At 37.5% G+C, this 17669-nt stretch overlaps 1 protein-coding gene and 1 pseudogene across 2 annotated transcripts in view; one reads left to right on the forward strand and one right to left on the reverse strand.

Moving 5' to 3' along the window:
* Positions 1–17669, forward strand: part of NUBPL (NUBP iron-sulfur cluster assembly factor, mitochondrial) — a 215008-nt gene that overhangs the window by 8067 nt on the left and 189272 nt on the right. The gene's annotated exons all lie outside the window — the stretch shown is intronic.
* Positions 12008–13325, reverse strand: LOC118726442 (annotated as a pseudogene).

The following is a 17669-nucleotide window of genomic DNA, read 5'->3' on the forward strand; positions in this document are numbered from 1 at the left end:
ATTGCTGTTGGTGTCACTGGGAGGATTTGACATCCAGGCCAATTGGTTGTGAGGACTGAGACACCCTTATGGGGCAGGACTTGGTTCAGTGGGGCTTTGGTGCTCAGAGTCTGTCCCTTGAGTGTGTTGCTTATGAATGCGTAGAGTTGTAATATGTTATGGTCTGACATTGATCACTGGGTACACTGGCTCTTGGGTCTCCAGGGCAGTGCAGTCAGCCACCCAGCAGGAGCTACAGAAAGATCTGCAGATTTCTCCTCTTTGTATTGGGTTTGGAAGTGTCCAGATGAGGCCAGCTATGAGCAAGGCAGGCTGGTGCTGGTACTGGTTCTTGGACCTTTTATTGATAGGTTTGGGACTCCCTAACCTAGCTGCAGCTTGTTTGAGTGATTTTAGCCTGAGCAAGGACAGGCCATTCATATGCAAAAGCCGCTGTTCACAGCTTGGGTGGGGTTGTAAATTGGATGAGGTGGGGTCTTAGGAATCGTCAGGGCGGAGCAAACAGAAATGGCTGCCAGTCAGCCCTGCAATTGGGGAGGTCCCAGCATAGGAACAATGATTTCTACAAGCACCTTGATCTGGTTTCTGCCCTGAATCCAATTCCTCCTTGATCTGGTGTCTATATTCCCCAGAGCCTCACCTTGGTGCTGGAGCACAGAGGAAGTGGGAGCTTGTAAGTTCAGTTCATGGTGCTGGCCTTTTAAGAAGAACAGCTGGGTCTCCAGCAGCCTCTGTGTCACTGAGCCCCAATCCGCACTGGTTTTTACAGCCATTAGTTCTTGCTGCCTATAGGGACTTCTTTTCCCAGCTCTGGGACCCTGAGCTGAGGCTCTGATGTGGAGCTGGGATCGCTTGCTCCTCTAGCAGCCTCCACATTAAAAAGTGGCACACATGGGTGCCAGACCAATCCTTTCTGTGCCTCTGCACCTCCTACCAGTCTCAGTGTGCTTTCTTCTCTACTTCTCTAGTTGTAGGATTTCCATTCAGGCAGCTTTCTGGTGGTTCTGGATGACGGTTGTTCTGTGTTTTAGTTGTAATTTTGATGTGGTTGTGGAGGTGAGGAGTAAGGCTTTTACCTACGTCGCCATCTTTTGGATTTCTGGTTATATTTTTTTATTTAGTTGTAAACTATTTTTTTCTATTATTGTTTCAATGGGAATTTGGGATAGAAGAGAGAAAATCATATATATTTAGTCAATGTTGTTGAAGTAAGAGCCAGTAATACATTAAAAAATAATTTTTATTAGGATACTTTGTTACCTAGGGGAAGGAACCATATTTTTCTTAAAGAAGGGAGGAAACAGAAAATTGAATGGGTGGGAGGGTAGATGCATTTGGGGGATCTTTATTTATTATTATTATTTTTTAAAATATATTTTATTGATTTTTTACAGAGAGGAAGGGAGAGGGATAGAGAGCTAGGAACATTGATGAGAGAGAAACATCGACCAGCTGCCTCCTGCACAGCCCCCGCCGGGTTTGTGCCCTCAACCAAGGTACATGCCCTTGTCTGGAATCAAACCCAGGACCTTCCAGTCTGCAGGCCGATGCTCTATCCACTGAGCCAAATCGGTTCTGGCATAAACAAATATGTTAACACTAGAGGCCACTCACCTGCCTCCCTGATTCCCCTTGTGTTCTCAGCCTGCCTGCCTGGTCACCTCTAAATGCTCTGCTTGCCTGGTCACCTCTAAATCTCTGCCTGCCTGTCTTCTCACCTCTGAATGCTCCCCTGCTTGCCTGATCGCCCCTAACTGCCCAGGTTTGTCCAGAAGGTTGTTCGGTTGTCCAGTCTAATTATCATATTATGTTTTTATTATTATAGATAAAAGTTTGGATGTCATGGCCAAAGAAAAAGGAATTTCTGGGCTGGATCTTAGTCCCAGTTTAAAAGAAGACTATTTTGTAGATTGAGGTGAAGGCCTTATAGAAATGGGGTGTGGCTTTTCCCTGCCTTTACCTTGCCTTTTATACTTTACCTTGAGGTTATAGAAGTTAGTATTTAAGAGCATATTGCCTGTCATGCATCTAGAAATTGTATGCAGTGATGTGTTGGAGCTTGCTTATGGTTGCTTTGTGTGAGCAGATGGTTAAATTTTTAGGAATTTTGCAAACCAGTTGATATGTTGTTAGCTTGAAATAGGCCACGATGGGAGTAATTAAACCATGAAAATTGGCAAATACTGAAAATCAGACTTTCCACCACATTCTGAGCCAGTTGTTAAACAATTACTGGGAAACCACCATCATGCATATTTATAATCATATTTCTTGATTTTTCTTTTTTCTATCTTATTAACCATCCTTATGGATCTTTTTCTTCTACAGTATAAATTTAATAAATGGGTGAGAAGAGCACTCAGATTGTGAGAGGAAAACATAAAGGTCACTATTGATAAACTCTGTGAGATTTCCTAAGTTAGTTCATTTCAGTGCAACAGGCTTAAAAAATTTTTTTTTTCTTTATTAGTTAAGGTATTACATATGTCCTAACCCCTCTTCCCTCCCCGCTTACTCTCCCACTCATGTCCTCACCCCCCTGGTGTCTGTGTCCATTGGTAAGGCTTATATGCATGCATACAAGTTCTTTGGTTGATCTCTTTTGTTGAGCACCTATAACACTGTTAGACACTCTGGGAATATAAAGAAAAATTGTGTGTGTGTGTGTGTGTGTGTGTGTGTGTGTATTTTGGTTATGTATAGCTGAATTAGGTTCAATAATAATTCTGTGAGTTAGAAAATGTTAATTAAAGCAACACTTAAGATTTTAATGTGCTTCATAATGGACAAATTATGTACTATTAAATGTTTTATAATGTAGTGAAGACAGAGGATGATAGATGTCTTAAAATAATGAGATATATTCAAGGTCAAATATAGTAGTGTATCTGTCCAAGATGACTAGTTTTTATTCCAGAGAAAAGCAGTCTTTTTTTTTTTTTTTTTTTTAATGAACATAATTATATTTCATTTTCACAGAAATCTGTGATGCAGTGCATGTAATACTTACCAGTTTTACAGTCTTTATTGATTCTTGCCCTATCCTTATCTCATTTCATCAGCCAGCAAATGTCCTTATTTCTGTCTCTGAATTGTTTTTCCAGTGTATATCTTTCTATTTCCATTATTCCCACTCTAATTAAGGCTCATTACTTCTTTTAGGCTCAATCATTCATTTATACTTCAAGTAGTTGTTGAGTGCCCAATTCGTCCCAAGTACTTTCTAGATAGACGGTATAGAAATGAATGAAACATAGCCCCTGCCTTTGAGGAACTTACAGGCTGGCACCACTGCTCATGCTCAGATCTGTTCAGTATATAATGCCAGACTACTCTTATTAAAGCATGGTTGGTATTACATTACTTTCCTGTTCAGAATACTGCTCAATGCCTTTATGACTCAAAATCTGACTCTCATCTACCTTTCTGGGTTTATCTTTAGCTCTTCTGAATGATCCCTGTGCTCTAGCCAATCTGGGTTACTTTCCATTGCTAGCTTGTACTTGATAATTTACAGCCTTTCTTCTACATTTATATTGGAGTGTTCACTTCAGCTTTATCTGTTCTGTCTTCCAGGCTTGCATGTATGGCTGTACTGGTTATATCCTGCATAAGGGTGCTTCTTGAGAGGGTTGAGTGATGACAGAAATCCATGCTACCCTCTTCATCATATGCATCTGCAGGCTGCATTCTAATTCACACAGAGGCACTGTATGAGCTAGTGTGAAGGGCAGCTTAGTGAAGTGCTCCATGAATACCCCCCAAGTGAGGGTCATTTTTCCATCTTGTGAAATCCAGTTATACTATTTATTTGTATTATTATTGTACCCATTTTGGTACTTTTTATGATAACAATATAATTAACATTTATTGAGCATCTATTATATGTCAAACTGTGGTACTCATGACATGGTTCTTAACTAATTTACTCTTTTTTTTATTTTTATTGATTATGGTATCACATAATTGTCTTCATCCCCCCATTCTCATCCCAAACCCCTCCCTACATATACATTTGCTCTTTATAGCAACCATATGGGAATGGATACTATTGTGATCCTTGTTGTAGATAAGAACTCATAAGTACCTGGAGGCTAAGTAATTTGACTAAGGTCACCCAAGAAATAAATGATAGAGCCAAGGTTTGAATACCAACCTAGATCCTGTGCTCTTAACCTACTTGGTATATGACTACTATCTTGGCTAGATTCTTATGATTAGTAAATATGTTCTCTTTATCCTTGGCTGTTTTTAGCAGTTAGCACAATGTTTTAAGACTTAGGAAAAACATAATAAATATTTGCTACATGGATGAATTTAGTGCATAGACAGGTTTCACAGTATGTAAGTGCAAAGTTTTATCTTGTTTTGCTTTGTTTTTCAAGGACTGGTATGGAACAGAGGGCTTGTTGTTGCTTATTTGCTTATGCACTGTTTTTTTTTAAAATTTTTTTTTATACTTCTTAAAAGATGGTGTACTCCATGATTATATCTGGCCCTCTTTTCATTTTATACTTTTTATCCAGTAATTGCATCTTTCCCCACTTCCCAGTTACTGCATATGTGCCCTATTCCAAATGCATCACCAGCCCAGATATCTCCTGGAAACAAGACCTGTGTGTCTAGTTGTCTATTATAGATGTCTATTTAAGTGCTTCATGAGCCTTCAAACTCAACATGTGTGAAACCTAATTCTTCTCTATAACTTTCTTTGTCTTACACAGATATGTTATCAGTCACCTTCTCCAGGTATTTCTACCACTTAAAGCTTTCTAGAATATGTGCTCTCATTTTGTTCCTTAATGCCACTGCCTTATTCAGACCCTTATAATGGGGTCTTCTGTCAAGTGACCCTTGCTCTCTATTTTCTTTGCTGTGATGCTTTGGGAAAAGGACTAACATTTTCCACATTATTTTAAAAGGGTTTACTATCTCCTATGCCAGTCTATGAACCTTTTGAGGGCAATGATTTTGGTTTTATTCTTTTTTAAATCCTCAGTCCCTCGCCTAGTGATGGTACATAGTAAACTCTTGGGAGAAATGTTGGTAATGACAGTAGAACATGTTAACTGAAGAGTGGTCATGAGTATATGTATATTTGATATATATGGCAAATTCGAATTGTCTATAGTTTTTCTAAATAATAGTTTTTCTTCAATAATAGTTATGTATATAGCAGTTAATAGACTAGTTTTTTTGGTATCAGAGAGATTTGGGCTTGATTCTGGCCCTGCCTTTTGTAAACTATGTGACTCTTGCTTGTGCCTATCTCTTAAGGGTGTACTAAAGGAGATAAGACATATAAAACACTTAGCACAGTGTCTGCACATAGTACATGCTGATAAGAAACATATTCTCTTTTTATGTTTCTAAGTCTTAAATTTTCTTTTTTAATTATAGTTCATGTTCAGAATTATTTTGTATTTCAGGTGTAAAGCATAATGGTTAGACAATCATATACTTACAAAGTGTTCTCCTAATATTTCAAGGACCCACCTGGAACCATACATAGTTATTATGATATTATTGACTATATTTCCTATACTGTACTTTACATCCCTGAGATTATTTTGTAACTATCAATTGTTACTTAATCTCTTCACCTTTTTCACCCAGTCCTCCAATCTCCCTCCCCTCAGGCAACCCTTAGTCGGTTCTTTGTATCTATGAGTCTGTTTCTATTTGTTCATTTATTTTGCTAATAAGAGCTATTCTTATTAGCTGTTATAACTGTCCAAATGCCAGCATGAACATATAGTTATAATCTGAAATATTAGTTATGGTGTGAATTTGGATTAAATATGGATGAAACTGTTTTTCTCATAATTACATATGGAAATCCTGATATATATTGTACTACATAGTTCAAGTTCATAAGGTTGGTGTTCATCTTTTTTTAATGCCAGTGTTGTAAAGGGAGAACACTATATTAAATTAGTTTGTTCTTATGTTTTTATTTATTATAGGTTGGTAGTATATACAACAGACACATTTCTTATGAAAAAATAGTTTGTTTCAATAGTATGGTTAGCCTTTTTGAGGAAGGGTACACTATTAGTATTTAAAACATAGTTGTTTTAAAGCTAGAGGGGAGACTGGGGCAGGAGATCCAGAAGGAACAGCTGCAAAATCATTATTTTTTACTTTTCTTCATTCAAAGGCAATTCTTGATAAGAAGCATGTTGTATAAGTGCATTTAAATTCACAAATTTTTACATTTACTGAGGAGAAGACACAGCAAATATATTTGTAATTAGAGCAAAAGTGTTTACTAAAACTAAGAATTTCTTTTAGGATAAGAAATAAAAATATTCATAATGGTTGATGAGTTGTTTGCAAATATTTGATAATTGTAATAATAGCTACATGGAGGGTTTATAATCAATGAAAATAATGAATAGTTTTCTGATAAATTACTTTTTTTCCTGTTCCTTCATAAATAGTTTTGCTTATTCATTCATCAAACATTTATTAAGAGCCTGTCATCTCCTAGTGATCTTCTTGTCATGGGAATACAGAGCTGAAAAAGACCGCCCCTATCCTCACTCTTAGTTAATTTACAGCCTGAGTGACTATTTGGGAAATGGTCATTTCCATTTGGAGAGAGGATCTCTGTATGACTTGATTCTTGACATGTCTCCAGTCTACTTCTCATTTGATACAGATGCTTCTTCTAGATCTTTTCCTCTCTGAAGCCTTCTATCCTATTCTAGTGTTTTCTCTCCCAGCACATTATCTTGCCTCCTATTTCATAAAAATGGCTTTTTATTGGTAACTTATTTACTGTTCTCTCCCTCTATTAAGTGTATCTCTGTATTCATCATGATTTCCTTACCCTCCTTCCTCAGAGAAAGAAATGTCAGGCCTGATACCTCTTCCAGAATTCTTGATCCTTCATTTCTTACCTTTTCTAGGACTTTAACTCACAAATTCCTTTTGGTTATCTTTAGTTTCTCTACTAATACCTTCCCTTTAGTCTGCATATTTACTCATCTTACTCATATACACTGAGAAATATACATGTGTATTTGTTGGGTGCGACTGAATGAATCAGCAGTTCTTTTTTAAACCCTGGATTCTCTCAAACTTCTTACTTCTGTTACTTTCCCATTATTGTTGTATTTGAGAGAGTAGTCTACACTGGCTGTGTCAGTTTACCCAGTTTTTTGGTTGTATGGCATTTTAAAGCTTTAAATTTGGCCTTGGTATATTTCATATTACAGATTTCATTCCAGCCTGTTAGTTTTTTTGTAAGGAGCATGTGACCGTTCATTTTTGGCAGTTGCACTTTGTGAAAGGGCTGGGGTTAGCACTGCTGTCAGAAATAGGTCAATGAGTGTTCAGATGAATGAGAAAAAACTTTTAAAGAGGCTTTATTCATTGTAATAAGACAAAGTGATTATAAGCTTCAACCTCTTACCATGTTCTTGCTTCCTGGAACTTCATCCCTCAAATGCTTTGCCAAATTAACCACTTCAATCAATTTTACTGAAAATGAGTTACTGTTTTAAATAATTCTTTAGATATTATTTGTAAGAAGTTTCCTTTCTTTTGTCTTCCAAAAGGACGTAAGTCTCCTTTGTACTTATGTAAAAATCTTAGGCTACTGGTTTAAGAGAGCAGGCTGCTTGTTCTAAATACAGCGAGTGTAAAGTATAACTGTCTATTTTCAGCTGAGCTGGAAGGGAGAACTCTATTCTACTGTTGCTTTAAAAAATGATTGTATTACTGTCAGGGCAGATAACAAGCTAGGATTTTCTAAGAGCAATAAATGACAAGTTGGTTTCCTGCCTGTGGCTCTTAACCAATGTAACATTCTTAAATTAAGGTAGGAGTACTCAGGTAGTCTTTGCATGCAGCTTAGATCCTCTGTATGGATATAGGGTTGCTCTGTGTTTAGATTTTTCCTGAACTGAACAAGACACACAAGATTTCTTCAAACCCTGAAACAGCTTATAGCTCTCCAATTTGTGTTGGAATGTTATCTGGACTGTCATGGGGTTCTTTGCCAGTCACCATGGAAACTGACCAAGGCTCTATCTAGTCCTATTCTTTGGGCTGTTTGGGGTAGCTTAAATAAAAGATGATGACCAACATAGCTAATCCTCTTCTCTACATATGAATTTTCTTTCAAAAATGATTAAAAATAGCTTACATAAGAGAATATAGGGTATAGATGGATCATATTTCTGTTAGGCTACTTAAAATGTTCTGTGTAGCTGAAGAATATGCCTGCCAAGAAACATTAATGAAAATTTTTCATTTTGTATGGGCATAATTCCATTGGTTTGTAATTTTGTCTGTTGGCCTCTGTGCTTATATATGCAACAGAATGGCAAATGCTAAATTTTCATTTGTGATGCCATAGAAATTAGGGCATGAGCACTTTATCATTCCATTGCCAAGTGAAATATGGCTTAAGTTATGGTGTCAGAGACATAAAAGTTAAAAGCATCTGTAAGGAATTAAGGTAATTAAGTATTTAGATATTATAGACATCTAATAGTACACCTTTCAAAATAACCAGCAGGTAGCTAAAGTTAGGAAAGGCTTTATACGTATGCTAGTCTTTAGAAGTCTGAACCTTGACAACCCCTCCTATTTCCTTGGTGAGGAACTAGTGAACAGGGGAGGAAGATCTGAGCAGAAACTATGTGAGGAGTTGCCTGATGCTGCTAGAAGTGTCTTTTTAAAATTAATTAATTTAAAAAATTGAGGTGACCTTCACATTGTTAGAAGAGTTTGTCCTGTGAACCACATTGGTGGCATTGGTTCATTTTCAAAGTCTGACTCTGGTAAAAAGGCAAAATGAGAACTTGGATGATTGAGGTGCCCTTTAGTTGTTTCAAATAACATGATTTCCTTTAATGTCCAATAAAGCCTATTTATATGAAATAAAAATGAAAGTATAATACTCAGTGCTTCTACATATCTAGATACTTGCATTCATTTATTCATTCAGGTACTTACCATGTGCTAGGCCTTTTCCGGGTCCTAGAGATAGAGTGGGGAGAAAAGTCCAAGTTCCTATTTTTAAGGGGTTTATAGTCTAGTACAGTATTAAAATATATATATATATATATATATATATATATTTATATATTGATTTATATATATATATTGATTTTTATATATATATATATATATATATATATATATTGATTTTTTTACAGAGGAAAGGAAAGGGATAGAGAGCTAGAAACATTGATGAGAGAGAAACATCGACCAGCTGCCTCCTGCACACCCCCTACCGGGGATGTGCCCGCAACTACTGTACATGTCCTTGACCAGAATCGAACCTGGGACCCCTCAGTCCGCAGGCCGACGCTCTATCCACTGAGCCAAACCGGTTTCGGCCTAGTACAGTGTTTTCTACATTTTCCACCTCATGGCACACATAAACTAATTGCTAAAATTCTGTGACGCACCAAAAAGTATATTTTTTTCTGATATGACAAAAAAGGTATAATTTTGATTCATTCACACTGGACCACTTGTGTTGGCTGTTGTCATTTTCCTATTTGACAGTCTAAGGGAGAAGAGGTCAGTGCCCCTGACTAAACAGTCACAGAGATAGAGTGGAAGAGTCTTTTTAAAAAAAATTCTTGTGGAACATTGGCTGAAAATCTAGTGAAAGAGATATAGTAAGTAAATATATACTTTTAGGAAGTAATAAGAGTTATGAAAGCTAATAAAGCAGTGTAAGAAAATAGAAAGTGATGGGAGGTGCTATTTTATTTATTTTTTATTTCCCCCCCTATTTTTTATTAAGGTATTATATGTGTACATATCTTACCATTGGCCCTCCACCCCTCACTCCCCTACATGGGAGGTGCTGTTTTAGATAGGGTTGTCAGAAAGGGGCTCTCTGAAGACATTTGAGCAGAGAGATCACAGGGAGAGCCCTGAGCTGGATCAACTTGGATTGTTGATGGAATAGCAAGAAGGTCGCTATGACTAGAGTAGACCCGGGGGATGGTAGGCAGTGCATGTCATGCCAAGCCTTATAAACCATGGCGGAAATTTGGACTTCTTTTCTGAGTATGATGTGGTTGTTGGATCAGGATAATGATGTGGTCTAATTTATTCCTTAAATGATGTAGCTGCATTGATAGAGGATGGGCTGTAGGGAAATAAGAATGGAAACGGGCGGACTTGCTAGTAGCTAATGCTGAAATTTAGGCTAAAGACAGTAGTTTTGACTGTCATCTACCTTGGTAAAGGTAGCGGTAAGTACTTAGGTTCCAAAAATATTTTGAAGATAGAGCCAGGAGGACTTCCTAGTGAGTTGGATGTAGAAGGTGAAGGCAAGAGATGGTTTCTTGTTTTTCTTTTTTTTTGTATTGTAAAATGACTTACATAATATAAAATTTATGTTAACCATTTATAATAATAAAAGCATAATATGCTAATTAGACTGGACATCCTTCTGGCTGCCCTTCCTGATGAACTTCCAGACGAAGCCAGAGCTGAGAGGGAAGCCCAGGTTCTGGATGCCTGCCGGTGGCCAGAGGGAAGCCCGGGTCCTGGATGCCTGCCAGTGGCGGGAGGGAAGCCCAGGTCCCAGGTGCCAGAGGAAAGCCAGTGCCGGCAGCCTGAGGACAGGAGGTCTACTCTTGCAAGAATTTTGTGCATCAGGTTTCTAGTTTAAAATATTTTTTTTAAAAGTTTATTATCTTGAGAGAGAGAAAAACATTGATTCCCACCTCCCACTTATTTATGCATTCATGGGTTTATTCTTGTATGTGCCCTGATCAGGAATTGAACCTGCAATCTTGGTGTATTAGGATGATATTCTAACCAACTGAGCTACCCAGCTAGGGCTTAACCATGTTTAGTGTACAGTTCAGTGGCATAAATGCACACCCACTATTATACAACCATTACCACTATCTAGCTCCCAAACTATTTTATTATCCTAAACTGACACTGTAACCATTAAACAATAACTCCCTATTTTTCCTGTTCCTAGCCGATAACAGTCACAATTCTACTTTCATTCTCTGTGAATTTGACTCTTCTAGGTACCTTATATAAATGGAATCATACAATATTTGTCTGATTGTGTTTGGATTATTTCACTTAGTTTAATGTTTTCAAGACTAATGTTGTAGCATGTATCAAAATTTTAGATTTCTTGAGTTTGGTTTAAGCAACTGTGAATTGTAGTGATATTTCCTGAGATGGAAAAGACTTCTGAAGAGAGGGTGGAGGTTAAAATTAGTTTTCTCTACACATGTCAAGTTTAAAATGCTTACTAGACACCTCAGTGGATATGTTGATAAGTATAGAGCTCAGAAGAGAAGTTGTGCCCGGAGATTTAAATTTGGATGTCATCAGACTATAGGTGGTATTTAAGACTATGGAACCGAGTAAGACCACCTGGGAAATCAGAGTAGATATGAGAAAATGGTCTGTTAACTAGTAGTACACTTTACAGTTGTGATAAAGGAATAAACATACTCTAAGACATCTAAGTTGATAAAACTACAGAGAGTTTTAAAAATTGACATTTGTTTTATTATTTATTTTTTAAATTTTATTTATTTATTTTTTTGAAATTTAGAAACAAATTTTATTTAAGATCTGAAATACAGTTCCTAAAATATCAACTTCTCCAGAAAATCGTGGCTACACAATAATGCATTGCCTCTATCATCTTGGAACGTGCATTAGACTCAAATACAAAAACCATGAGACAAACCACCATCCTTCAATAATTTGAGCAAAGATAGAATGCCTAAGGAACAACATAGATGGATTTGCAGAGGATGGGCTGTTTTACTTCAAGCACCACTAAAAAAAGAGCACAAATGCATGGGTTTTCAGGTATATACATTAAGTTGAACCTTTGGCACTAGGAATCAGGGCATTTTTATCACATAGAATTAGCACATAATTAGAAAATTGTGTAGTGTCAAAGGGATAGAACCACCAACATTCAAGCAATGTTGTCAACTATGCAAGAAAATGTTCTACTGAATGTTTCTTTCTTTCTTTTTTTCCCCTAATTACTGCATACACTGGTAGCAACTTTGAAATGAGAAAAGGAGCTTGTACTCCTCCTTTTATTTTCTGTTTTAAAACAAAACAGAAAAACTGAAATATAAGCCCTGTTATACATTAACAATTTTAAAGGACATCAATTATACAAGAAAAAGACTAAAAACCAAAAGAGTGTTTACAGATACCAGACATGATAGTGAGCGGTCAGTAGACCCTCACAGGGCTTTGCCATGGTACTCAGCTGAAGCTACTTTGTAATCACTGGCAGTAAACAGAGATGCAGCATTCTTTGCCAGATATTTTAGGAAATCATGCAAATAGCCCAACAATAATGGGAGGCTCTTCTCATCAAGGGGTGTATATGCCAGCATTGCTCTGATTCTTATGAATAATCTCAGTAGGTGTGGTGCTCCATAACCCTGGGACATGGGCACATCAGGGTGAGCCAAGAGGATTTCAGCATACTGGGGCCTCAAATTTGTAGAGCAGCTGAGTGCCCAACATCACATTGAAGTATTCTTTTATTCCTGCAACCACTTCATTCACTGCATACTCCTTATTGTCGACATTTCCCTGTGATTTCTTGCAGCTTGCATACTCTTCTAGAATGGCATCTACATTTTTCTTAGCAGGGAGTTGAAACAGCTGTTTCTGCCTGGTAACTAAGTCCCAGTCCTCAACAAGCCATGGTTTTAATTCTTCAGGAATCTTCACTTTAACTTCCATTCTATTCTTAAATGCATCCTCGCTTTCAACAGTGGGGTCAGCCCGGGCTCTTTTCTTCCGAGGTGGCTGAGGGGCTTCGCTGGTACTGCCACCATCCCCGTTTCCAGAAGTCTTCTGCTTGTTCTTTCTGGTCTTCCTCACGGATCCAGAAGGGGGATTCTCTGCAGAGCGACCCCCCCACCCCCATGTGCCTGGGAGGGCTGGTTTCAGATTCTTCTGCTGTGGACCAGCTGTCTTCTTTCCTGATGAGGCCCCTCTCATTGTACTTCTTGCATATTGCTTCTATTGTAGTTGGTTTTTTGAAGTTGTCTTCTTTTGCAGATTGTTGTCCACGAGTTTGAGAACCCTGCTTTCTGGAACTCATTCAACCCTGCTTTTATTTCAACCAAATAATCCTTTCTTCTTAGTCTTCTAAGAACTTGTAGTGCTTTCCTAGATGGAATTTTACAGATCTTCTGAGAAGGTATGGAAGGATGAGGTGGGAGCCAACCCAAGATTCTGTAATCAGGATCAGGCCTTCTGATCCTTACTATGCAGCAAACTTAGCTTTTCTGATAATGGCCTGAAATGGGAAATCCACTTCTTCCCAGCAGCTGTTCCTCCAACAGCCATCGACATTTGTTTTAAATGTTCTAATTGGTATAGCACATTGGTTTTAAGTGGTTGTCTGCTTGTTATTTTATTTATCAATTCCCTTTCTTTGGCTTAAAATAGTGGTAAGCTTTGTTCTCTGAGGAATTAAAAAATAATTTGGGTCGGGGGGGGGGAAAAAAAAATAATTTGGGTCAGGATGAATTGGGAACTGACTAAAATGGTTACTACAAAAAGCTGCATAGCATAGAATTTTATCGTGGTAGGGACAATTTGAAAAATAACAGTTATCATTGATAATAGGATAGAGGGGCATTGTTTATGAATGGAGTAGTTTAGTGAGCAAATACCAACTAGGCCTGAGTAAAGGTGGCACTCATCCAGGGGCAGGACATTTTGGGGTAAATTTGTGTACTTAAAAACAAAACAAAACAAAACAGCAGAGAGTCTTTTTAGTTAGACCACTCTTTTCTTTACCAAAGGATTACATTTCAAAAGAAGGACCAGAACATTCTGGTGGGGTGAAGTGGGAGTGGAGACATACTTGGAATAAGAGGGATGTTTGAAACAATACAGGGTAGAACTTTCCCTAGACACTGTGCTTCATAGACTTGTCTCCAAGTACTTAACAGATCTTATTATTTGTTTTCCTCTATTTGATGAGAACTGCTCAGCAAAGCTCCTAATTTTGTCTTACAGTGATCACACCATGGAGCTTGTGAATATTAATTCTCTTAAAATAATTTTCTCCATTATAAATAATACATGTTTTTAGTATCAAATCTTTGCAAAAGTAGTCTGGTAGTATACATTATTTTTATAATGGAGAAAAAGGCTTTGATTTCATATTACTAAAGGATTACTTATAGTAATCAAAAGAAAAAGAAAAATTTGATCTAGAGAGTTTACCAAGTGTCATTTTTAAAGGAGGAAATTGAAGTCAGGAAAGAATAAACTTGCTTGGAAACAAGTCCTATAAATGGAACTCGAGTAGCTAACATCTGCCTTTGACAAAAAAAAATTCCTGCCAAGCTGCTACTTCTCCTTGAGGTCCTTCAGTTAGGGTTCTGCCATATTCACATTTGCCATGGAAATGATTGCGATAATATAAATTATGTTTTATTTTTATACATGATTAGATAGGGAAGATGGAAGCCAGCTGTTTAAGTGCGTGACTTATAAAACATTACTGGGAATGTGACATAGGCAGTAGTAAATTAAAGGTGACAGAGAGAGATTGCAGAGGCTGGTGAACAAGAGTGGACAGATACCTCTCTTGTTTCTCTTGTTGACCTTGGTTTTGGCTCTGGCAGAGTTGATAGGTTAAAATTTTTTTTTTCATGGTAATAATTATAGCCCCAAATTATTTATCATTCATCTATCTATTTATCATCTATCTCTGTCTGTCTGTCTGTCTATCTATCTATCTATCAATCATGTATCTTCCTCTTCTTCCAAGTCCGCCTCTTCCCCCTCGCCTGCTTCCCTCCACACACACACACACACACACACACACGCACGCACGCACGCACACACACACACACACACACACACACACACACTGGAATGAAAACTGGAGAGCAAGAATCTTTGTGTCAGAAAACCCAGAGTGGAAAGGAGTGTGGGGAGGCGAAGGAACCTAAAGAAGGCCAATGAGGTGGTAGTCAGTGTGAGAGGGAGAGTAGCAGCCTTGGAGACCATGTGAAGAATTTTAGAATTTATCCTAAGGGCAGTATAGACATGGTCAGATTTGCTTAAAAATTACTTCACTGTTGCATGGATAATGGAGGGGATGTTGGAATGGGCACAGGAGATCACTTCAAGTTTTGGTGCTGAATGAAAAAAAGTTATGTGATTTATGAAAATGTATTTCCCAATCTAAAATAGAATTGGGTTCTTACTCTACAACACTTATTGAATATGAAACTTGATGCTCAAGACCCTATAATTTCACCTTCTAATTAGCAAACTAATATAGAAGAAGCAGTTGGAGGTAGTAAAGTGGTTTTTAAGTGTTACTCCTAAGACCAATGTCATCTTGCTGCATAAGAGTCACCTGGGAAGCTTGTTAAATAAATCAGAATACCTGTGAATTGATATTTATAGGTCTTGGATTTGACCATTAATTTTGTTAACAAGTTCCCCAGGTGATTCCGATACCCAGCTTAGGTTTGGATATATTTTGTAGGAAAAGTTTGGACTTTGGTTTCAGGCAAATATGAATTAGAATCTCAACTCTTTACTTACTAATTGTGTGAAGTTGGGCAAGGCACTTGACCTCTTAGAGTTTAGGTCCCTCATGTATGAAATTTGTAAGAATAATATTGCAGCTGCTTTACAGAGCTATATATGTAATGTTTCTAGCATAATGACTCACACATAGTAAGGACTCAGTAACTGGATATTTTTGTGTGTGTGTGTGTTAGTCTGTAGTAAGTACTGTGAGTTTGATTTAGAAAAGAAACACAGATGTCTTTACAGCTACAACAACAACAAAAAAGAAGCAGAATGTAATAAATTGCTTCTCTTCTTGCTTGGTAAGCTGATTTTCTTTGGTCCAGCCAAATATCTTTTAGGCATATGAATCTTTATTTTATTATTGCATTTTTGGATGTGTCTGTTCTGTGCAATCTATATACATATGTAACTTAAAAATTGGCTAGTATACTAAAAACCCTAAATCCAATTTCTGTGAAATATGTTACTTAATATTTAGTAGAGGCTATTTTCACAGTGGTGTTATATAAAACCTTAAGCTAGACATGATTCTTTCTTTTTTTACAAAACAACCCTCCCCAGAAACTATTATAATATTGTATGTCAACTGTAATTGAAAAATAAAAAGACTATTTAAAAAAAACACACATTGGTATAACGATTGAAAGACCTGCATTTCAAGCTCAGTTCTCCCAATTACTTGTCGAGTGATCTACTTACAGCAATTCACTTGAAAAAAGCACAAAAGCAAAAACCCTAGACCAGTGTTTGGCAAACTGTGGCTTGAGAGCCACATGAGACTCTTTGGCCCCTTGAGTGTGGCTCTTCTACAAAATATCATGTGCAGGTGCACACGTACAGTGTGATTGAAACTTTGTGGCCCATGCACAGAAGTCAGTTTTCGGCTCTCAAAAAAAATTTCAGTTGTTGTACTGGTGATATTTGACTCTGAGTTTGCCAACCACTGCCCTAGACAATATCAGATAGGAGTTATAAGTGCACATTGAAGATTATTTTGATATTGTTAAAGCTTATGTTACACTAGAGGCTTAGTGCACGAAAATTGTGCACTGTTTGTGTGTGTGTGTGTGTGTGTGTGTGTGTGTGTCTGTGTGTGTGTGGTGCGGGGTGGTCCCTCAGCCTAGCCTGCATCTTCTCACAGTCCAGGACTCCTCGGGGGATTGAGCCTAAGCTGGCAGTCAGACATCCCTCTTGCAGTCTGGGGCTCTCGCAGTCTGGGACTCCTCACTCCACACCGCTTGCCTTCAGTGAAGGTGGGAGAGGCTCCTGCCACCGCCACTGCGCTCGCCAGCCATGAGCCTGGGCATCTCCTGCATTAAGCATCTGCCACCTGGTGGTCAGTGTGCATCAAAGCGACTGGTTGTTCCACTGGTCATTCTGCTGTTCAATCTATTTGCATATTAGGGTTTTATTATATAGGATAGGATAGGATAGTTGCCTGGGTTAATAATTATAATGTTATTTTGAATGGTTATCTCCTGTGGTAAATAACTACTTGCTGAACATAAATGCTTATTTTTCCAGTTTCAGCAAATAAAGGGGTCTTAGTGGAAGGGAGAAAAGACAATAACATTGAGTATGTACTCTGTGCTAGGAATTTGACTTAATTAGTCTCATTAGAGAAAGGGAGCATATTGTAGTGGTTACCTATGGATTCTGAAGGCATGTTGCTTAGGTTCCTCTCCATTTCTGCTCTTATAGCTTCCTGATTTCAGGCAAATTATTTAACTTTCAGTGCCTAGGTTTCTTCATTGACTATTTTTATACACTTCTTGCATAAGCTTGTTATGAGGATTAAATAAGGTAACTAACAGTGTTTAGGAAGTGCCTATATAACTGTTAGCTATTCTTTAAAGTTCACAAATTCACACTGTTTTATAACCTCACAAAAATCCTGGAATGTAGGTATCGTCTTAATTTTTATTTTATAGATAAGAATACTAGTTTGGTGAAGATTGTAACTTATCTACAATCATCCATCTTTTTAGTGAGGCAAATCTTAGTTTGCTTCTTCATGCATTCTACCATGCCTTTAATATGTTAGTTACTTTAAAATATCCAAAAAATGATTATCACTTATATGATTCATGTGGTATTAAGTAACAATG

The sequence above is a fragment of the Pipistrellus kuhlii genome, unplaced genomic scaffold (assembly GCF_014108245.1).
Source record: "Pipistrellus kuhlii isolate mPipKuh1 unplaced genomic scaffold, mPipKuh1.p scaffold_m20_p_1, whole genome shotgun sequence".
Taxonomy (NCBI): domain Eukaryota; kingdom Metazoa; phylum Chordata; class Mammalia; order Chiroptera; family Vespertilionidae; genus Pipistrellus; species Pipistrellus kuhlii.